At 44.6% G+C, this 21,448-nt stretch overlaps 1 pseudogene; it reads left to right on the top strand.

The window, feature by feature from the left end:
- LOC144374740 (growth factor receptor-bound protein 14-like) overlaps nucleotides 1-21,448 on the top strand; it is an 80,932-nt pseudogene that overhangs the window by 21,178 nt on the left and 38,306 nt on the right.

Below are 21,448 nucleotides of genomic sequence, written 5' to 3'. Positions count from 1 at the left end.
CTGTTAATGCCTCTCACTGTACAGAATTGTCACATGCCAAACTGAAGCCAACCACGTGACAAAGAATTTACAATTATCATGGCTGACTGAGATCAGTACTACCCATTAGAATTTCCTGGTATGCTTTTAAAAACAATACCAGTGCTCAGACTGCTCTCCTGGACCAATTTAATCTCTGGAAATAAGGCCCAATTACTACTATTTTAAAAACCTTTGCAAGTGAGTCAAATATGCAGCCAGGGGAATGAACCACTGGCTGAGACTTACCAAGATCAAGCCCCCATAGTGCAGCCTCCCACATGCTGGCTGCTCAGAAGTGGATGAACAGATTGGGGTCTGAAAGGGAAGAGGAAGTGGTGATGAATGGTTAGCTAGTCCATATCCACACAGCTCATGCTCCCATGTTATCACCAGAAGTAGGGTTGAAATTTGTGGAAATAGGTATCCTCCAGAGGTATCTCTTCCCAGGACTGGCCCTGCCTTTGGAATGGAAGACTCTGGCTACCCTAAGCAGTTATTTCTAAATTTGGCCACATGTCATATTCTCCTGACGTGCTTGTTAAAGTCATAGTCCCTGGGCTAGGGTGTGGTTCAGTGGAAGAGCACTTGCCTGGCATGCATGAGGCTCAGGGTTCCATCCCCAGAACTCCCAATGAAACAAAAAATATTAGTTCTTTCTGGCCTACCTATCATAGAGCCCCAAAACACACACACACACACACACACACACACACACAAATTGTTCAAGTGGGTCTTAGGCAGCCGACACATAGTGATGTTTTGAATTCACTGCTTCACAAATGTCCCTCATGGCCTTGAAATGGCCCTGGAACTCCATCATCAGGTCTGCTTTCCTAAGTCAGCATTTCTATTACCAACTCCCTGCCCCCAATTAACTCACCATATTCTTGATTTTTAAGGAAAGATAGTTGGAAAGATGCTGTGCCTCTCTTGCCTTTAGTTCTTTTTCTTAAAACGAGGGTAATAATGGTTGCTTCATTTGTAATTGCAAAGGGCCCATGAAACAGCGGAAAGTAGTTTGTCACCAGAACATGCAAAGGGCAGGTGAGAAAATACCTGTGTACTGGGAGACTGGAGGTCCATACTCCAGTTTTGTCTCTATGGTCACCTGGGGTCAGACCTGTCTGTTCTCCCAACCCCTAATCCCCTATGAAAATTTTACTGACTCATGAAGGGCTTGGTCTGTGGGTGGAGTCTTCTCTTTTGTGGCATTCTTAGTAACAAGAAGCCCCTCTTCTGCAGAAATCTCTTGGCACTTTAGCAAGTCGCCTTGCTGTGATGGGTAGGACAGAAGTCATCCGGGTTTCACAAGCAAGGGCAGAGGGGAAAGGCTGGACTGGGAAGTTATTCTCAGGGGAGAAAGGCTGGGGAGGTGGTGGGGTCCAGGATGAGGGCTATTTCCAAAGACCCACGTCCCACACCTCGGGATTTCTGCTAAGAGTCTGCAGGACTCTTAGCTTCATCCACTGGCATTCCCAATGACCCTGCTCCAGAGGAAGAGTTTTTTCTCCTTGTCTCCATATGATCTATTGAACACCTACTATGTGCCAAGTTTTTGAGGGGTTCACTAGGTCTATGGATCCCAGCCATAGCCCCCAGGCACTGCAACCTCCCTCAAGTCCCTGGATCTCGCATTTTCCCACTTCTCTTTGCTCCACATCTGGCTCTGGGTCAAATGTGGATCTCTTTTCAGCCTGAGAGCATCCATCTGTAAAGCCAGAGCCGGAGCCAGAGGCGGTCCAACAAAGAGCTCATCCACCAGCTGAGTCCAGGCAGGGGCTGGGAAAGACCCCAGGATGTCAGACCACCCAGGATGCCGAATGAAGAGAGGAGCTTCTGGATCTTCTGGCCAGGAGGTTGGTTCTGGCCCAAACATCCAAGGAGTGGGAGGATCCAAGATGGAGCATGAGGACCCCTGAGTCTAGTTTTCAGAGGACCAATAATGCTTTGTGTGACCTCAAACATTCCCTGCGTCTCTCTGGGCCTCAGTTTCCTCATCTGTACCATGAATAAGTTGCATTCAAATGCCAGAGTCATGGAATCTCAGGGTCGAAAGTACCTTTCGAGGTCATCTAGCTGCAGCCTCCACCCAGGGGTCAGTGGAGCTCTGCTGGCACACCTCTACTGATGGGAGGCTCCTTCCTTCCACTGGCATTCTGAGATTAGTCATTCCAAGTGGTCTTCCTGTGGCTTCCACCAACAGGTTCAAACTAGTTCTGCCTCCTGTGGCTACACATGGCCTGTGCACTGTGACAGCCCTTCAGATGGTTCCATCCCAAGTTGACTCTATTCCAAGCCAAATGGTCCCTTCTGCCCAGACTGTTCTCACAGAGCCTGCTCTGTGCTCCCTCACTGGTTGAGGCCTGTCACTGGACAAAGTCTCCCAGGTATGGTCTTGGCAAGGACTCAGAGGGCCAGAACATCACCTTGCTCCTTCCAGACACAATAGGTCTTACAGCTTGTCACCTTTTAGTTTCTAGTTGTAGTTGGACGCAATACCTTTATTTTTATTTATTTACATTTATGTGGTGCTGAGATTGGACCCAGCGCCTCGCACGTGCTAGGCGAGTGCTCTACCGCTGAGCCACAACCCTAGCCCCAGCTTGTCACCTTTTGGGGGGGTCTCTTTGGGGTTCTCTTCTAGCTTAATAGTTCCACAGAGAATGGTTTTCTGATTTCTGTCTGTTATCCCAGTGCCTGGTTTAGGTATTTGTTCAGACCTGTATTTGGAACGTAAGTAACTCCTGGTTCAAACCCTGGCACAACAACAACAATAACAACAAAAAGACACCTATGAGAGATGGAGACCTGTGGGTGCATGTGTGAGCACACGTGTACGTGTGCATATGCTTGCCCCCAGAGGCAGCCTGAACTGCACGTGTGTACTGGGCCATGGAAGGCCCCAGACTACCCAGATACATCCAGGCAGGTCCAATACCTGCATTCCTGCTATATTTGTCACACAGTGAGGACCTGGAATAGGGGCCTGGTAACACTGGTGCTCATCAGTTCCCAAGTCCTGAAGAGGCTGGTATCTATATATGCAGCCTGGGGACCCAGAGTGTCCCTTGCAATTCTATGTGAGACTTTCCCATGTTGTTTATGTCTTGAAGAGGTGGCTGTGTCCCATCTGTTGGCAGGAGTGACATGGAGATGTGTCTGAAGCTGTAGGGAATGACTGTGCCCGTCAATCAGCAGGCGTGTTCCTGGCTGGGAAGAGGAGGTAGGATGGAGGTGGAGCCCTGTCCCTTGATAGGGGTATTCCCAGCTGTCTGTATTGTGGGTGCGGAAAGCTGCCCTGGCAGGCGACTGGGGGATCCTGTCCATGCCTGCTGTGATGTGGCTCATTGATGTGTGTCTGTGTATGTGTGTCCTTGTGCCACTTAGCTGTAATCAGCCCCAGTCACAAGGGAAGTCAGCCTTGCCAGAACTCAAGGTCATAAGTAGGACACTTCAATTATTCCTATGTCATCGGTCTGGGTCCCAGTGGAGAGGACAGACACAGGCTTCAGGGCTGGCTGTAGAGAGTGTGTGCCAGAGAAGAATAGGGCAGTTGGAGGGGAGAAGAGGGAGGGCCATCTTGAGCAGAGGGAGCCAACTGAGGCTGTCCAGGCACACAGTCACAGATGGGGCATTCTCAGAGCCAAGTGACACAGTTGCTGGAGTGGCAGGTGCAAGTGTGGGTCTAGGAGTCAGATAGTCCTAGTTCTGCTGCTTCCTGGCAACTTGGCGCTTTTCTCATCTGTGAAATGGGGTGCCTGGGCAAAAGTGTGGCCTGTGGTACATGTCAAGAAATCCAAAGCTCCTTCCTGCCTGTCCCTTCCTCTGTGGCTCTCTGAGAGTGGCAGAGGGTGGCTGGCCATTGCCTTTTGGGGACCGCTACCATGCTTGTCTGCATTCTAGTCCAGAGTTTTTATTCTCTTGGCTTGGTCCCCTTGACTGGGAAGCCTCATTGACATAGAATGAAGGAAGGGACCAGAGTCTCTGTGACCCCTTTGTCATTTGGCTCACACTTGGGGATCACTGTCATTCCCCACATGTAAGATATTTCTAGAAACCCAGCCAAGAAAGGCTCTTTCTTCTTCCATCCCTTCCCCAGAGGGGAGAATTAGTGTTGGAACCAATGAGGAAAATGAGGCTGTGTTCAGTGACTTCTCTCAGGTCACACAGCTGTGGGACAGACACAGGATTCGAATCCACCTGCCCACACCCATTGTCCCTGGCCACGACACACTGACTACTTAGGATTCCCAAAACACTCCCAGTGTTTTCCTGCTACTGTTTTTTCCTCACTCCAATTCTTTAGCCTGGAATGTTTGTTCACCCAGTGCTGCCCTGAACCCCCCACTTCCACCCCTTCTCACCTCCTGGGCCTGTGCAGATCCTCCTTATTCTTCACCTCTTCTGATTCCCGGAATCTGGGGGGCTTTCTTGGCTCCCAGAGAGCTTCGCTCCTCTCTTGTGGCACTAGACGCCATGCCCACAGAACAAGATGAATCTTGAAGATCACTGAGTCAAACTGTCTGTGCTCAGAAAAGAAACCCAGGAGAGCCAGGGAAAAGATGGGGCTCATGTACACACTTGCTCTTCTCCCCAACGCTCTGACCACTGTTTCAATCTCTTCCAAAGACTGTTGAAGGTCCTCAGGCCTCTAGGACCTCCTCCCTCCTCTGCCTCTCTTCCCCCACCTCCCCTTCTCTCACCTCCTCTGCTCTCCTTTCCTTTTCCTACCCCTTCCTTTCTTCTTTCTCTCCTCATTGGAAGTTCATCTATGACCAAGGCCTTAAGGAAAGTATTTCAAGGGTTGGGGGTACTAGGGATGAAACCCAGAGTTTCTGTACATCTGAGCTATATCTCCAGTTCTTTTTACTATTTATTTATTGATTTGTTTGTTTGTTTGTTTGTTTGTTTATTTATTTATTTATTTATTTATTTATTTATTTATTTATATTTGGGGATGGGGCCTCTCTAAATTGCTGAGGCTGGCCTCAAACTTGTGATCCTCCTGCCTAAGCCTCCTGAGTTGCTAATGAGATTTTGAAGCACACCAACATTTGTCCTCCAGCCAAGATAAATTAGAACAGAGCTTCTGGGCCTAGGGCCCAGGCAATGACATTTTTATAAGCTCTCCAGGTGATTCCAATGTGAAGCCAGGATTGAGAATCTCCTCTTTGGGGAAACTTTATAAGGATAGACCCTGAAGGTATGTTCAAGTCAGCTACCATAGCTTTTGCCTTAAATGTCTGTCCTCCTATCAAGCTTTGGGGCTTGCTGATCATTTTTAAAAGTCTGGCTGATGAGTGTATGGGGTACCTCCCAGCCCTGAGAGGTCAGCTGTGCCCCCCTCTTCCCTTCCTTCCTTCCACCTGCCCCTCTTTGAAGGAGGCCGGATGATGATGCAGAAGAGGCGAGGGGGCTGAGAGCACAGCTGGGATTCCAATCACCTCCAACCACAAAAATCCATGACAAGCCATCTCTTCCCCCCTCCCCCCAAGCTAGGCTGTACAGAAGCACCCCACTTCCTGAAAGCACCCCAGAGTCCCCAAGTTGATACAGGGAAAGGGGCTCTGCATGTGGATATTAAGAAGAAGAGGAGGGAACCCCCAGCTGTCCCTTGTTTGGGGGATGTGTGGGAAGCTCTCTGTGTCCCTTGAATCTGATCAGCCCCTAAGTTCACACAGCCTCTCTGGCCAAAGAAAGGAAGGCATATGGGGCCATTAGGGAAGGTGGGTTTCTTCACTGTGGGACAATGTCACCCTTCCATCTAAAACAGGACTTCCTGAGAGCAGATCCAGCTGAACCGGTTCCCTTCCTCTTGCCAGGATGGAACTGGGTATCTATCATGGAGTGCAGGCTGTCTCTTCCAGGAACACCCCTCCACCAGCCTCCTTTCCTTACCTTGGCTAGGCAAATCCAGATGGAAAACTAGAAAGTTCCATCTGATGCTGCTGGGTCAACAAGTGTGGAGAGCAAGGAAGGCCTGAGAAATGAGGATCACCCTTTGATGTGACTCTTGGCCCAGGAAGATCTTGCAAAGCCAAGGGCTGCCTGGATTGGAGACTGGAGAAACCCCAGTTTATCCAGGGTCTGCTCAGAGCCTGGAAGGAAATGCACAGGCCAGGCCTGATCTTAGCTTTAGGAAGATTCCTGGGGCCTCAATGGGCAAGCTGTGGCCAGAGGGATGAAGCAGGGGCAACAGAAGGTGACAGGCAGATTCACATCTTTATCCTGAAAGCCGCTGGGAGGTACGGACGTGTAGGTGCTCCTGGACTTACAAAGGCCAGGTCCCAATAAACGCACTGTAAGTGGAAAAGAATCCTAAGGCAAATATGCACTCACTGTGCCTCCAGAACATTGTGGCTTAGCAACACAGCACACTGTAGAGCATCAGTTGTTTCCTCTCATGATCGTGTGACTGAGAGAGGCTTCTGCTCACTGGCCCTGCCCAGCATCATGAAGGTTATTGCATTGCATACCACCATCCCAGAAAAGATCATAATTTGAAGTGCAGTTTCTACCAAATATGTATCAGGTTTGCACCATCATAAAGCCAAAATATGCATTAGTTGAATCATCATAAGTTGGGAACTATCTGAACCTGAAGGATAGTACGTAAGTGAGATGACAAATTGGAGATATATGTCTGGGTGTGGTGGTGCCCATCTGTAATCTCAGTGACATGGAAGGCTGATGTAGGTGGATTGCAAGTTTAAACCCAGCCTCAGCAACTTAGTGAGACCTGGTCTCTAAATATAAAAAATAAAAAGGGGTCAAGGATGTGGTTCAATCCCTGGTCCCATATTATCTATCTATCTATACCTATCTATCTATCTATCTATCTATCTATCTATCTATCTATCTATCTATCTATATCTATCTATCTATCTATCTATCGATCTATCTCTATCTCTCTCTCTCTCTCTCTCTCTCTCTCTCTCTCTCTCTCTCTATATATATATATATATATATATATATATACACACACACACACACACACACATTATTTTTGCCTTCATGGTTTTCTTGGTTGGAGGCTGGCTTGGAGTATGAAGGGTTGAAGACCCGAAGATGAAGGACTATCTTCAGACTAGCAGAAAGGTCTCAGTTCATAAGGTTGGTGAGACAGCCATGAAAGAACTAGAATTTTTTTTTGTAGCAGAGATTGTACCCAGGGGTTCTTAACCACTGAACCACATCCCCAAAACTTATTTTTTTTTATTTTTAAATTTTGAGACACAGTCTCACTAAGTTGATGAAGTTGCCCTTGAACTTTAGATCCTCCTGCCTCAGACTCCTGAGCCATTGCACCTGGCTTAATGAACCAGTTTGAATGTCAAGGTGAGGAAGACTTGGCAATCTTTTGGATATTTATGGCACAGTTTCACTTGCTCACTTAACATGTTCTAATGGCTCCCAGCATTCTTAGGATGCAGGCTAAATTCCTTCCAATAGCCAGTAAGGCCTAGGTGCTCAGGTGCCTAGTGATTTCTGCAGGCTTATCTCCTATCAGGTAAGACCCTATCCCCCAATTTATAGCTTTGCCTCTCCATATCCAGAGCATGATGTGATCAAGTTTCTCAATTGCTGAACGTTCTCTTTTACTTCTGGCCTTTGTACATACTCTCAGCTCTGTGAGAGGACTTCACTGATCCACATACAGGATTTGATTAATGGCTTCCTTCCTTCAATTCCTTAATTCCTTCCTTTCCTCTTTTCTTTTTGGTAATGGGAATTGAACTCAGGGATACCCTACCACTAAGCTACATCCCAAGTCCTTTGTATTTTGTATTTTAAGACAAGAGTCTCACTAAGTTGCTGAGGCTGGTCTCAAACTTGCAATCCTCCTGACTCAGCCTCCTGAGTCACTGAGATTACATACATGAACCATTGTATCTGGCCTGATACTCCTCTTCTGGGTTCCCTCAGCCCCTGGGATTACACCCATCTCAACTTCTTGTCAACTGATCAGTGATTTTTCTGCTTACTTATTAGATGAGACTATAAACTGAAGTGGGTGCAGGGATTGTGACTTGCTCACTGCTGTCCCCCATCTCCTCAGGCAGTACCTGGTACCACCTGTTCATATATGTTGAAGGGACAAAGTAAGGCGAGGGATATCAAATATGATGTCCAGCTGTTGGGTGGTGACATTATTCCTAGAGTCCAAGGATGAATTGTGTTTTAGGAGTGTGGCTGTGGGGAAGGGGAAAGAAGAGCTTTGCTTTAGAACCAGTTGAGCTGGAGGTGTCTGAGGGTCACCCTGGAGGACACGTGCAGGAGGCTGTCCACTCTGTGGGCCAGGAGCTCAAAAGGAGCAGTTTGGACTGGAATGGTCTGCCGAGAGGTGGGAGCTAAAACTGTGGGAATGAATTTGAAACTTGGTGTTTTTGATTCCTAAGTCAACATTCAGCCAAGAACCAGTGTATTTAGAAACACTGGTGGCCAAGGACGTGACAGGAAGAGATGGAGGGAGGCGGTGCGAGGTGGCGCCCTTCCTCTGTGGGGTTCAGGGAATCCCTCCTCTGGAACTGCCCCAGCTGTCACACATCTCTGTGGAGAGAGAGGCCCCGGCTGGGGAGGTGGCTTGGGAAGGAAGGCTGGACAGAGTAGAGGTCCTGCTGGCCTCTCTATGTAGTCCCCACCCCTCCAGGTGCTCCCAGTTCTCCCTGGGGCCTTCCCCTGGCTGGAGACATGGAACCTGGTTGGCGTTGTGTTCCCCCATCTCCACGGGCTCCTAACACCCCTTTCCCTCCTGCCTCTCCCCTGCCCTAGGCCAGCCTCAGTAACGCAATGCACCTTCTCTTTCCTCAGGCGGGCCAGGGACCATGCCAAGCACTGTGCTTCCTGGCCTGGGGTGACTCAGGCTTCCCTCCCCAGATCCCCCACCCTCAGCCCTGGAGTCATGCCATATGCTGAGCAACAGAGGAGCTGAGGGCCGTGCAGACCCACAAGCTGGAGCGCCGCGGAGGCAGGCCCAGGCCCCAACTCCTGATGCCAGTCAGGTGGCATCCAGTGAGGGGTCCAAGGAGCAGGGTCAGAGCTAGAGGTACTGCGGACAAACTGTCAAGACTGGGGACTGCTCGGAGGCCTGGCAGGCTAACATCAGCACAACATGACCATGCCTCACAAACCAAGGAGTCCATAAGTACGTATTATTTTGCAAGGTCAAGCTCATTTTGCAGCAGGCCAAGTCTTCTCCTGTCCAGACACCGAGTTCTCCACTGCAGATGAAGGAGACATTTGAGATCCATGGGCTAACATCAAGTCCTGGTGCCACCTCTCCCTTGCTGGACAACTTGGAGCAAGGAAGTCACTTTGCTTGTGGAAACCTCAGTTTGCTCATCTGTACAATGGGGACAAGAATAATCCCTTCCTCCAAGGGTTGTTGGGAAGATGAGATGAAGAAGCACATGGGGAGTGCTTTGGGAACAGTCAGGGGCTGTCATAGGAGGGTGTTATATTTATCTACATAGCTTGGATGGAGAAGAAACAGGTGGCTTTTTGCTTCTCTGTCATCTGAGGGCCCATTCCCCAGTTTCTTCCACTTGATACAGTGGGATTTTTTGAGGCCTTGGCCCATGGAGGGTCAGGAGTCAGAACGCTGGGTTCCTGTGTGGCTGGAGGATTTTCTGCAAGCAGCTGGACTCTTTGGAGCCCCAAAGAAGTGTACAAGGAGGGGCAGAGAAAGGGCAATCTTGCTTCTCCACTTCCCCTCCAAAATGCTCTCCCTCCTTGTGGCTGACATGATCAAAGCAGAGGTTCACACAAAGGAGAGTCCCAAAGGCCCAGCAAGGCCCTTCCCAGATGTGGCATGGGGAGGGGGTTGCAGAACAAATGTGGCCACGAGGAGGGCTGGTGCGTGTGTGATGGAGAACAGGGCTGGGTGGGAAGGTGCTGGAGTGAGTTCCTTGGTTGCTGAGGGTTTGCTCTTTTCTCTCAGTTGCTGGGAGGCCTTGGTCTTCACCCCTCCCCTGTGCTCCCTGCAGAGCTGTGCCCACGGCCCCCACTCAGGCCCAGTAGGAAAGAAGAGCAGGCCACCTACCTGGCTGGCCACAGAGTGCATTAGCAGGCCACCCCCTGAGCAGCTGGCAACACTCCGCCTCCCGAGTGCCCCCTTGCTCTCGGTGGGATGTGCACCCATGGGGCCCCTCGATTCCTGGGCCGACAATTGGAGAAGTCTTCTGCTGCCCCTGATGGCACAAGTGTCTGACGTGTCCCATGCCTGGGTTTTGCCACCCCTTGTGTGCATAAAATGCGGCCTGTGCTAGGGAGCAGGGGTGTCGTCCTCCTGGACCAGAACAGGGACTCCTGTGTGGCAGGAGGGCTGTGCCCTGGCCTGGGCTGGCTGGAGAAGAAGGGCTCAGCTCTGCAGCTCTAAGGCCTCCTGCAAGGTAAGATGGGAACAGAAACAGTCGCTTTGTTTTAGAGAAGAGGAAGAAAGATGCTGTCTCTCCTGGGTTCACTCCAGTATCCCAGGAGCTTGTCTGCCAACTCGACCAGTAAATGTGCCTTCCAAACCATGCCCAGTCCAGCCCACCCTATGCCCCACTTCCCATCCTTGGTGGAGATCTTGGGGGAGATGCCTCTGACCATTGTTTCCAGAGACGGCTCACTCAGGTCAGGCCTAGGACAGGCTGGGGTCCTCAGCCCCCACACCCTATAGGGAGGCACATGCTGTCCCAGAGAAACAGTTCTTCCAGCCTTTGTTCTTGGCTGGGCAGGAAGCCACAAGGACACCAGGGCTGGGTGAAAGGCAAGCATTGGGTAGACAGTTTCCTTTTGATTTCCCTTGGGAAGGGTTTTGAATGAGAGGAGACCGAGGTAAGGAGCAGCTACTTGGCTCAGGATCATGGCAGAGTTAGTATGGTACCATAACATAGAAGGGACCCTAGAGTTGATTTAGTTACCCTCTTGAATTTTAGGGAATGGGTTTGTCTTGATCAGGGTTGTGTCCTCAAAAATGAGATCCATGCCTGGCACAAAGTAAGCGTTCAATAAATATTTGTTGGGTGTATGACTCTCTCTGTGTTCCAATCTGATTTTCCACTCACATCACCAAAAGCTGACAATTCTCCTGGTGCTCTGGACTGGGAGTTCTGTTATATCCCTCCCTCTGCCCTTCCTTCCTTCCTTCTTCCCCTCCTTCCCTCCCTCTTTTCTTTTCTGTTTCTTGCTCTTTCTTTCAGCACTGGAGATTGAGCCCAGGGGTGCTCTTCCACTGAGCCACATCCCCAGCACTCTTTATTTTTTATTTTGAGACAGAGCCTCAAAAAAGGTGGCTGAGGCTGTTCTCCAACTTGCAATCCTGCTGCCAAAGCCTCCCCTGTCACAGGCCTATGTTACTATGTCCGACTAGCCACATTACTCTAGCCACATTGCTTTTTAGCTAAAGGATGGCAGGACTTGGTTTCTTTTTTTACAAAATGGAGATGGTTGTTTCCATCTCTAAGTTGTTGAGAGTCATTTTCCTGAGGTACATTTGGGAGTTGTCCTGGTGCATAGTTTAAATATTGTTCTTTCCCCTTTCTTCTCTCTGAGTCTTCTGTTCCAGCAGCCTTAGACATTCCTTATTATTTCCTGTAATCCTCACAACAAGCACTATCAGACGTGGTGTTGGCAAGATCCTCATTTTATAGATGTTGAAACTGAGGCCAGATGAGAGCCATTGTGGTCACACAGAATGGGCGAGTCAGGGTCTGAACAGCATTCTGTCTGGTTCCTCGTGTTTTTCTCTGATGTAATACTTGTCCCTTCCCACAGATGATAGCTTCTGTCTGACTCTAGCCTTGGGATGTCAGGCTCCTCTCTATATTTCTAAAGGCCTTGCTTTCTTCAGCTATCTCATGGGAACAATTATCCCACATGCCCCACCCTTGTTGACAACCAGATTGGATTGACCACTGGTTGCCATCCCTCTGAGTGACTCGTGGACCATGTGCCTTGGACTGCCATCCTCCAGGCATTCTTGGGAAGGTAGCTGAAACCCCCACCCTTTTGTGCTCTTTCCAGGAAATATATCTGAAAGCAAGGGAGTGAGAGGGACATTATTAGAGGGATAACGTTGGGTCAACTGTTGTTTATTAAAACAGCAGTAAATCATTTTAAAAAACTATCAGTAACAAATGACTTTTGACACTGTACAACGGATGAGGACACCCCAGTGCACTGCGGCTCCTGAGGGAGAACTGCTGGTGTTTCTGATTGCTCTTTTGGGAATGTGTAAAGTCCCATGCAAATGGGAGCAATGACTAGCATTGTTCTTATAATTAGGATTGTTATAATTGTTCTTAATCTGGGAGGGAGGGTGTCCTGTAAAGATCAACACCAGAGGCTCAGAAGCCAAACCACTTGGGTTAAAATGCTGGCTCAGCCACTTCCTGGCTTTATAACAGCAAGCCAGTTACTTGTTAGCTTGAGAACTCAGTTTATCCACCTGATAAATGGGAATAATAGCAGTATATACTTACCAGGGTTGTGTGAGAATCAAATGAGATAAGTTAAAAGTGCTTAGCACAGTGGCTAGTTCAATGGTCCACAAACTACAACTGCTGGGCAAGTCTGATTTGCTGCCTGTGTTTATAAATAAAGTTTTATTGGAAACTGCCATTATTAATTAGCTTACCCATGATCCATGGCTGGTTTGTGCTACAAAAAGAGAGATGAGCGGTTGCAACATTAACTCCAAGCCTGCGAAGCATAAGATGTTCATTTTCTGGTCCCAGGCAGAAAGAAAGTCTGCCAACCCTTGTGCTAGTTCATAGGTGAATTACCCAGTAAATATTAGCTGCTGTTACTACACTTTATTTAATTCTTCCAACAGCTCATTCATTGTGAACATGAAGATCCAACTCCAGAGAGGGGAAGTGACTTGTCCAAGGCCACACAGCTAGGATGGTTCAGGACTGGGAGTTGAACTTTCAGCTCCAGGAACTTTCTAGAATGTGATACTGACTGCTGCAGTCTGGCTGGGCATAATAACTGAGCTGCCACAAAGCCTTATAGATTCAAACAGTAACTCTTTATTCCCCAACTCTCACCGGCACTGCACACACCACACAGGAACACACTCCCTACACTTGGCTCTGTCTAATCTCCGTGAACCCCTGGGGGGGGGACAGGGACTCACAGGAACTCCAAAGTAGTGGGCGCCTGACACAGCAAGAGCCACCCTATCGCCCACAGTAAAGGTCAAATATACAATTCAATCAACCTAGCATCATAGCAATTATATACAGCTTAACTCAAATCATCATCTCAATGGTTCGATGGTGTCACCTTTCAACCATTCCCTCTGGCAAATGCCAGGAGTCATTCTGACTGGGCTGTGGCTCTCAACAACTGACCAGGGATTCTCCCATGCTTGGAGTCCTTCGGCTTTGAGTTCTTCCCAAATTAGTACTTAGGAGAAACTGGCTTAGCTCCCTAGGCAAGGATGGCCCACTCCAAGCCCAGGAATACCTCCTCCCTCTCTCTGACCAAGGCTCTCCCCAGCCAGCAGGCACAGAACAGCTTTTTGCCCCATTTAGGCCTATCAACAGCCTGGTCTGTCTTCCTCTCCTTGGGCCCATGGCCTTGCTAGGCTGGACTGCATTGGACAACTCCCTGGTGACTGACGTTTCTGTTCCCCCCTCAGGACTCTGTGGTCTGCTTATTGGCCTTGCCCTTGTCCTTGTAATGGACTGGTCTGAAGCCATTTCCATTTCCTTGGTGTGTTCTCCTGTCCCATAGCAACTATGACATGATTATGTTGTTCTCCCTTATCCTTAATCCTCTCAAACTACCTAGTTATCTTTAATTTCCTGTCCATTTCCCATACCGGGAAGTTAAGTGGAGCTGAGTCAGGCCCGCAGTGATGGAGTAGCGTGGGAAAGCTCAGAGATTCTCACCCTGGGTCCCTGGAGCCCAGAGAGGTAGCTTGGGCCCTGGAGCCTGTTGAGGCTGGCAGGATATACCACCCCCAGGCTGGACCCTCTCTGCTCCAAACCAGAAATCATGAGCAGACAGCAGCGCTGGGTTTCTGGGGCCTTCCTCCCACTTGGGCAGTCTAGGTTCTTTTGAACTAGTAGGATCAATAACCTCCAAAGTTTCCACCTCCCCCAGCCACCTATATCAAATAATGCACTCTCAGATACCTGTCCCAGTGTTCCTAAGTCTCATGGACCCAGCAGTGATAGCCCAGGACAAATTCTACCTAGACTGTGCTCTCTCTCTCTGTGTGTGTGTGTGTGTGTGTGTGTGTGTGTGTGTGTATGTACGCATGCATATATGTGCAGTCTTGCACAAGTCCCCATGACCACAGACTTCCTTTGGCATAGAGTCTGGCATATGCTAGACACTCAGGATGTGGCATTTCCTGCCTCTCTTTGGTGACCATTGTGCCTAAGGTTCAGCAGAACTAGTCAGATAAGCACACAGTAGACATTTATTAAATGACTAGATTGACGAAGTGTGTTCTTCCTAAAAGTGTCCTCTGTGCACTTCTACATGTGCACGTGTGTGCGTGTGTGTGAAATGGCTGCACCTTGGGCATGGAGTGTGTGTAGAGTATGTGTTATATGTGGGCAACAGTGTGCATGACATGCTGCTCTGTTTGTCCCCAGGGGGTTGGGTGCAGGCAGGAAAGCACAGTCATTCAGAATCTGGGGTGCATACTCAGAAGTCAGAGTGACCCAGACGTGAGTCCCCGCTCTGCACTTTCTCATGGTATCACCTTGGTCCATCAATCTATGGAAGTCCTAGCTTCGCTTCCTGTCAAAAAGGGAAACACATTTCAAATAGCAAACTCACAGGGATGTAGGGAGCTTAAATGCTCCAGTGTAGATCAAACTCCTACTATGTGAACGACACATTAACCTAGGTATAATTATACCATTAATAGACAAATGTGTATTTTGGATAAATATCAGCATTAAATAGAATTTTAAAAAATAAGGGTTTGAAATGGAGTTCAAACAAAAGTCTTAAGTTTTTCTCTCAGTAGACGTTATTTATTTTAAAAATGAATATTGGTGCTTATGCCAGAAGTTTAAGTTGGCCTACACCCTCTAAATTTGTGTCTTTCAATTCTCAGCAATTTTTTTTTTTGCATATTTTCAGTAACATAATCTGAACAAACAATGGCATTTCCCGATTGGTTAGTTAAATTTCTTACTTTCCCCAATTTTACCTCCTGCTCTTTCCCTCTTTTCTATTCTGGCTGAGGCTTCAGAATGCCCTAGTTTTACATTTTCTTAGCCTCTTTAATGTAGAAGACAGAGCATGTAAAATAAGAGGCATGCTTCTATGATCACAGGTGATGAGTGTTTCCTGCAAGAAAATACATGGGAATAGTGAGGAAGTGAAGGGAACCTTTGCAGTAGCCACTGCTCATTCTCCCCATTTCTGGCCTGATATGTGTAACAAGGAGCTGCAGCAGTGACACACCATTGCTCCACCTAAAGGAGCAGTCCAGAGTGGCAGCCTATTGTCCTCTCAGAAGTGGGCATTTTTACATTGCTTTTGCCAGAAGCACCCACCATGCTTGGTCCAATCAGTTTGACTACAACAGCGTGAATGTATAGTGGGAGCATCCTTTAGAATGCCACCAGTTTTTTAGCACAGATGCAATACTTGCACATATAGTCTACCCAGGTGCAAACCTGGGCTATGCTGAGACTACAGAAAGATCCCAGCATCTTAGTGACCTGCATGTGTTAGGTAACAAAGTAAATGTAGATTTGTAGACAATCATAACTGGCTTCAAAACATATTTCCATGATCTTGTTCAGATGACTTTATGGCCATCTCAAAGATTAAAACTCAGATTTGCAACCTGGAGTCAATTCTTACCTAAATTTTTTTATGATGAAAAATTGCCTGTTTCTACTGAAAAGAATTTTAATTTTCTAAGCATAGAAATTTCAAGTAAAAATCGCATACTTCATGACAGAAAATATTTCTAAAGTAAATGTTATAAATAGGTTTTGAGTACTTGTTATGAGCAAAATGCTGACAGGATTACAGTGAGTCCAAAGTTCACTAACTTTGAAGACTTTTATTAAGCCAGCATCGCCCGGGCTAGTTCCTCCTGATACAGTCATACATGGTGAATAAATGGAGATTTTCCTTAAAAGAGCTTGTTAGCATGCCTGAGGAGAAATACACATAGACAGATAATTTTAAAAATCACGTGAAAGGGCATATTACAAAGCCTTGGGTAGTTAGGGTAGACTTTCTGGAGACAGTTCTATTGGAACTGTGGTCAAATTTATGTAGGAATTGGCCAAAGAAAACATGTTATTGGTGATTTAAACTTTAAAATATATTCCAGGTGGAGGATATCACATGTGCAATCAAGAAAGAATGGATTGCAAGTGTTTATCACAGAGTGACCAATTCCATAAGACACTAATCCCATAGAGGAGGGCTCTGCCCTCATGACTTCATCACTCCCAAAGGTCCCACCTGCAAATGCCTTCACTTTGGGATTAGAGTTTCAACATAAGAATTTGGGTTGAAACAAGCATTTAAATTTTTTCAGTATGATTTATATACCAACAATGATTAACAGTCACAGCTTCAGCCTACTGTCTTTCCAGGTTTAAGCCCAGTAGAGAAGAGGGTGTCTTCTACGGTTATGGAATAGCAATTTGCATTGGCTCTGGCTCTGAGTAAGTCATTTGCCTCTGTTAAATAATAACTGCTGTCAGGGGCATCTGGATACTGATTGGTCAAACTAGGAAATACCTTCCACCTTGGAACAGAGGTTGGAGTGGAGGCTGTTATGCACTTATAAATTGGCTTTAAAAATTAGAAAGAAAAAAAAGGCTTTTTAAAAGCCTTAGTATTTATGGCATTTATTAGTTTCTTTAGTATAAATACTTCCATCATGGCTAATTTGAAGATGCCTGACTTGCATGATTTCTGAATGTTTAACAGTCAGCTCCTGTAGGCAAGTTGCAGCAGCTCCAGCACACCATCTTTGGGCTGAAGAAAGAGCTGCCAGAATCACAAGGATTGCAAGTGAGGGAGAGCATGGTGCTTTAAAAGAAAATCAAAATGGTGCCATAAAGAGGAGTGGTGCCAGGTATCCAAAGCCAACAAGTAAATATGTACTATTCTATTTAAGAATTTGTACACATTCTTAGGTAGTTTATTTGGATAACAGATTTAAGGACCATATAATATTCCATTCAATGAAAGTTTACCTTTCTTTTACTGTTGAATGTTTAAGTTGGCAGAATTCTAAATAATACTTCATTGGACATGTCAATGCCCAAAGCCATTTTGTACCCTTAGCACAAGTTTGTTGAGATAGTTTGCTTATGTGCAATTACTATGTTCAAGGAATAGACCTTTTAATGCTTTTAATAAATATTCTCCAATAGATGTACAAAATAGTTTTACCATTTTATATCACTCCCATCATTGTAGGAAAGTAATTATTTCATTATGTTGTCATTCAGTATAATTAAAAAATCATTGATAGGACAAAATTGAATATCATTTTGTTTAGCATTTGTTCAAATTTCTAAAAATGCAGACATTTCAATGATGTTCTTACAATAGGCATACTTCTTATATTGAATTTTCCTCTCATTTCCCAGTTGTGTGTTTATATGTGATCTTACCATACTATTGTCATAGAAATTTATCTTCTTTTACTTAATTAACACATCAAATAGATAATATTGGAAATTCTAGTCCAAAGCACAGCTTGATAAATGTTGATGGGGTATTTTATATAAAACTCTGATTCTATATGATTGAAGATAACATTGGCTTATCTAATAGATAAATCCTCATATACAGTGAATCAGCACAATAGAAATTTATCTCTTGCTCATGTTAGTGTTTCATAATGACTTTTCTCAGTTAAACATCTTCCTCGAAATCATTTAAGGACAAAACCTCATTCTGTCCCATGATTTTCCTTTTTTCTTGGGCAATCCACACAGCTGTCTCCATTCAGTGGGAGGGGGGATAAAAAAGGGTTGAAATTTGGGAGAATTTTATGGCATCCTGGAAGTGCAGCAGTCCTTACACACACATTCCACTGACTCAAACTCAATCAGCTGGCAACATTAATTGCAAGGGAGTAAAAAAAAAAGGATCTATCCAGTATTTGCCCAAACTTCTATACCTGAAATGGAAAAATGTTTTCAAACAGTCTGATTTTGTTCCATACTACATAAGTGTACCTGGGAATAAATCACTAACATTGCTGGGATTATGTACAAGATTTAAATATGGAATGTGAAACTTAAAGTTTTGATAAGAGATATATAGATTTTTAAATAGAGCAAAGTGGTGGGGAAAATTTTTGAATACTCATTGAATGGCTTTTAGTTTAGACAATGTAAAAAAATGGAGTTTGTTGGACAAAGTGACCTTGACAAATAACTTTTGGTTAGGTAGCATTCAATGTATAAGAAAATTAGTATAATCAGCTCAACTAGTAAACTGGCTTATTATAATGTCATTTTAATTCAATATTTTAGTGAAAAAGTTGTTTATGGATTGAAGAAAATCTTTGCAAATAACATATCTGATGAAGGTTAATATATAAAGGAAAAATCCTTACAACCTGATAGCAGAAAAAACAATGGGTGAAGGTCCTGAACATACATTTCTCCAAAGGAGACAGAAAAAATGTCCAACGAGTATATGGAAAGGTGCAGATCATCACTAACCATCAGGAAATGTAGACCCACTATGAAATATCACCAAAAAGTCCTTAGGATGGCTTTTCTGAAGATTAGGGAAGTATTGGTAAGGATATAAAGAAAGGGAAATGTTAGTGGGAATTTATATTAGTTCAGGCATTTTGGAAAATGGTTTGGAAGTTTCTAGAGAAATTAAATACAGGATGATCATATGACCCAGATATCACTCTTCTGGGTACACCCAAAGGAAATTAAATCACTACTTCTTGAAGATATTTGCACTGCCATGTTTATTGCAACATTATCAATAATAATAGCCAAGATATGGAAACAATCTAAATGTTCCATCAAAGGATGAATAGATAAAAAGAACCGTGGATGTGTGTATATACTCAGTTGTATATACATGTAAAAATACACAATGGAATATTTAGTAAGCTTTAAAAAAGGGAGATCCTGTCATTCACTACAACATGTCTAGCCTGGTGGAAATTATGTTAAGTGAAATAGCCAGACATAGAAAGAAAAATATTGCATGATTTCAGTTGCATATGGTATCTTCTTTTATTAAGAAATTAAAATACAGAAATAGGGACAGAGTGAGGAGAAGGGAAATGGGAGACATAGATCAAAGATACAAACTAACAGATATATAGGACTGACATTTCCAAAGGTCTAATGTATATAATGAGGACTAAGTTAGTCATTGTTTTTGGAATTTTTACCAAATGAGTAGATTTAAATTGTTCTTGCCATACACAATAGGTAACCATGTGAGATGATGGATATGTTAATTCACTTCACTATAATAACTAATTAATTAGCTATATTTTATCTTAAAACATCATGTTGTATACCTTTAATGTATGCAATAAAATTTATTTTAAAAAAACAAACAAGAATATTTTAGCTCTCTTTTTTTCTCCTTACACAGGTGATTAAAGTGTACAGTGAAGATGAAACCAGCAGGGCTTTAGAGGTACCCAGTGACATAACAGCTCAAGATGTTAGCCAGCTGTTGATCCTGAAGAATCATTTCATTGATGACCACAGTTGGACCCTTTTTGAACACCTGCTTCATATAAGTCTAGGTAAGGATATAGAATCATAATGTTGCATCATTTTTTGTGTCCTGTAGGTCATGTGACAAAGATTTTCTTCAGATATATAAAAATAAACAAAAGGAATATGATCAGATCTTTTCTTTACTTTTTATTTTTCATTGATGGTGATTAGTCAAGAATATAGCACCAAATGGAAACAAGAATAGAAATATTATAAATTTAGCATTGTTCCTTGTTTAAATAATGACATCAGAATTTTAGAACTAAAACATAGAGTTTAAATTGTATTCTTCTTCTTCTTCTTCTTCTTCTTCTTCTTCTTCTTCTTCTTCTTCTTCTTCTTCTTCTTCTTCTTCTTCTTCTTCTTTTTTGGAAGTGGGATTGCACTATGTTGCTCAGGCTGATCTTGATTTCCTGAGCTCAAGGGATTCTCCTGCCTCAACTTCAAGAGTATAGGTTCACAGAGCCATACCAGCTCTGAGTTCAAATTGAATGAAAGATAAATTTCATAATAATCTTTGGAAACACAATTAAACTTTTTTTTGAGAAGTTGACAAAGGAGAATGTTATTTGGACTATTTTATATGTTGATGGCAGTATGGGCAATTATAAGTATCCATAGTAGTTCTCTCTGTCCACCCCATCATCCCCCCTTTCTTTTTTGTTTTACTCTTTTTGTGGTGCTGGGGATCAAACTTAGGGCCTTGCATGCTGTCTACCAATGAGCTACACCCTCAATTCCCAATGGTCATTCTCTTTTTGGGGGAAGTGGAGGGTACTGGGGATAGAACTCAGGAGCACTTAACCACTGATCCGCATACCCGAGCCCTATTTTGTATTTTTTTAGAGACAACATCTCACTGAGTCACTTAGTGCTTTGCTTTTGATGAGGCTGACTTTTAACTCATGATCCTCCCTCAGCCTCCCCAGCCAGTTGGATTATAGGCGTGCACCACTGTGCCCAGCTTGTCATTCTCTTAATAGTGTTGTGCACCGTAGATTTTACTTGAAAATTGTAAAGAAATCCTTTATATTTTGAAGATATAAAGATTAACCTTTTCAATTTTTTAAAAAAAATATTTGTTCTTTTAAATTGTACATGACAGTAGAGTCTATTTTGCCATATTTATACCAACATGGAGTATGTCTTATTCTGCTTCAGTTGCTAGTCTTGTGAATGTACACAATGTTGAGTTTCACTCTGTTCTATTCATATATGTACATAGGAAAGTTTCGTCAGATTTAAACCACTTGTCTTTCCTATTTCTATCCTCTCTCCCTTTCCTTCATTCCCCTTTGTCTAATCCAATGAACTTCTGTTTTTTAATTGGAAATGAGGTTTTGTATTATGAACTCTGGAGAGTTTTTAAAACTTCTTTTAATAAGTTATAAAGAATTCATTACTCAAGGGATACAGGGTTCGACAATAGTTTTATTCCCTGTTTATTTTTAATGGCATTTATTTTATTTTATTTTATTTTTATTTTTGGTTGTTCAAAACATTACATAGTTCTTGATATATCATATTTCACACTTTGATTCAAGTGGGTTATGAACTCCCATTTTTACCCCATATACAGATTGCAGAATCACATCAGTTACTCTTCCATTGATTTATATATTGACATACTCATGTCTGTTGTATTCTGCTGCCTTTCCTATCCTCTACTATCCCCCCTCCCCTCCCCTCCCCTCCCCTTCCCTCTTCTCTCTCTCTAC

This window comes from Ictidomys tridecemlineatus, unplaced genomic scaffold, assembly GCF_052094955.1.
Source record: "Ictidomys tridecemlineatus isolate mIctTri1 unplaced genomic scaffold, mIctTri1.hap1 Scaffold_85, whole genome shotgun sequence".
Classification (NCBI taxonomy): domain Eukaryota; kingdom Metazoa; phylum Chordata; class Mammalia; order Rodentia; family Sciuridae; genus Ictidomys; species Ictidomys tridecemlineatus.
This window is presented reverse-complemented; position numbering and strand designations above follow the sequence as displayed.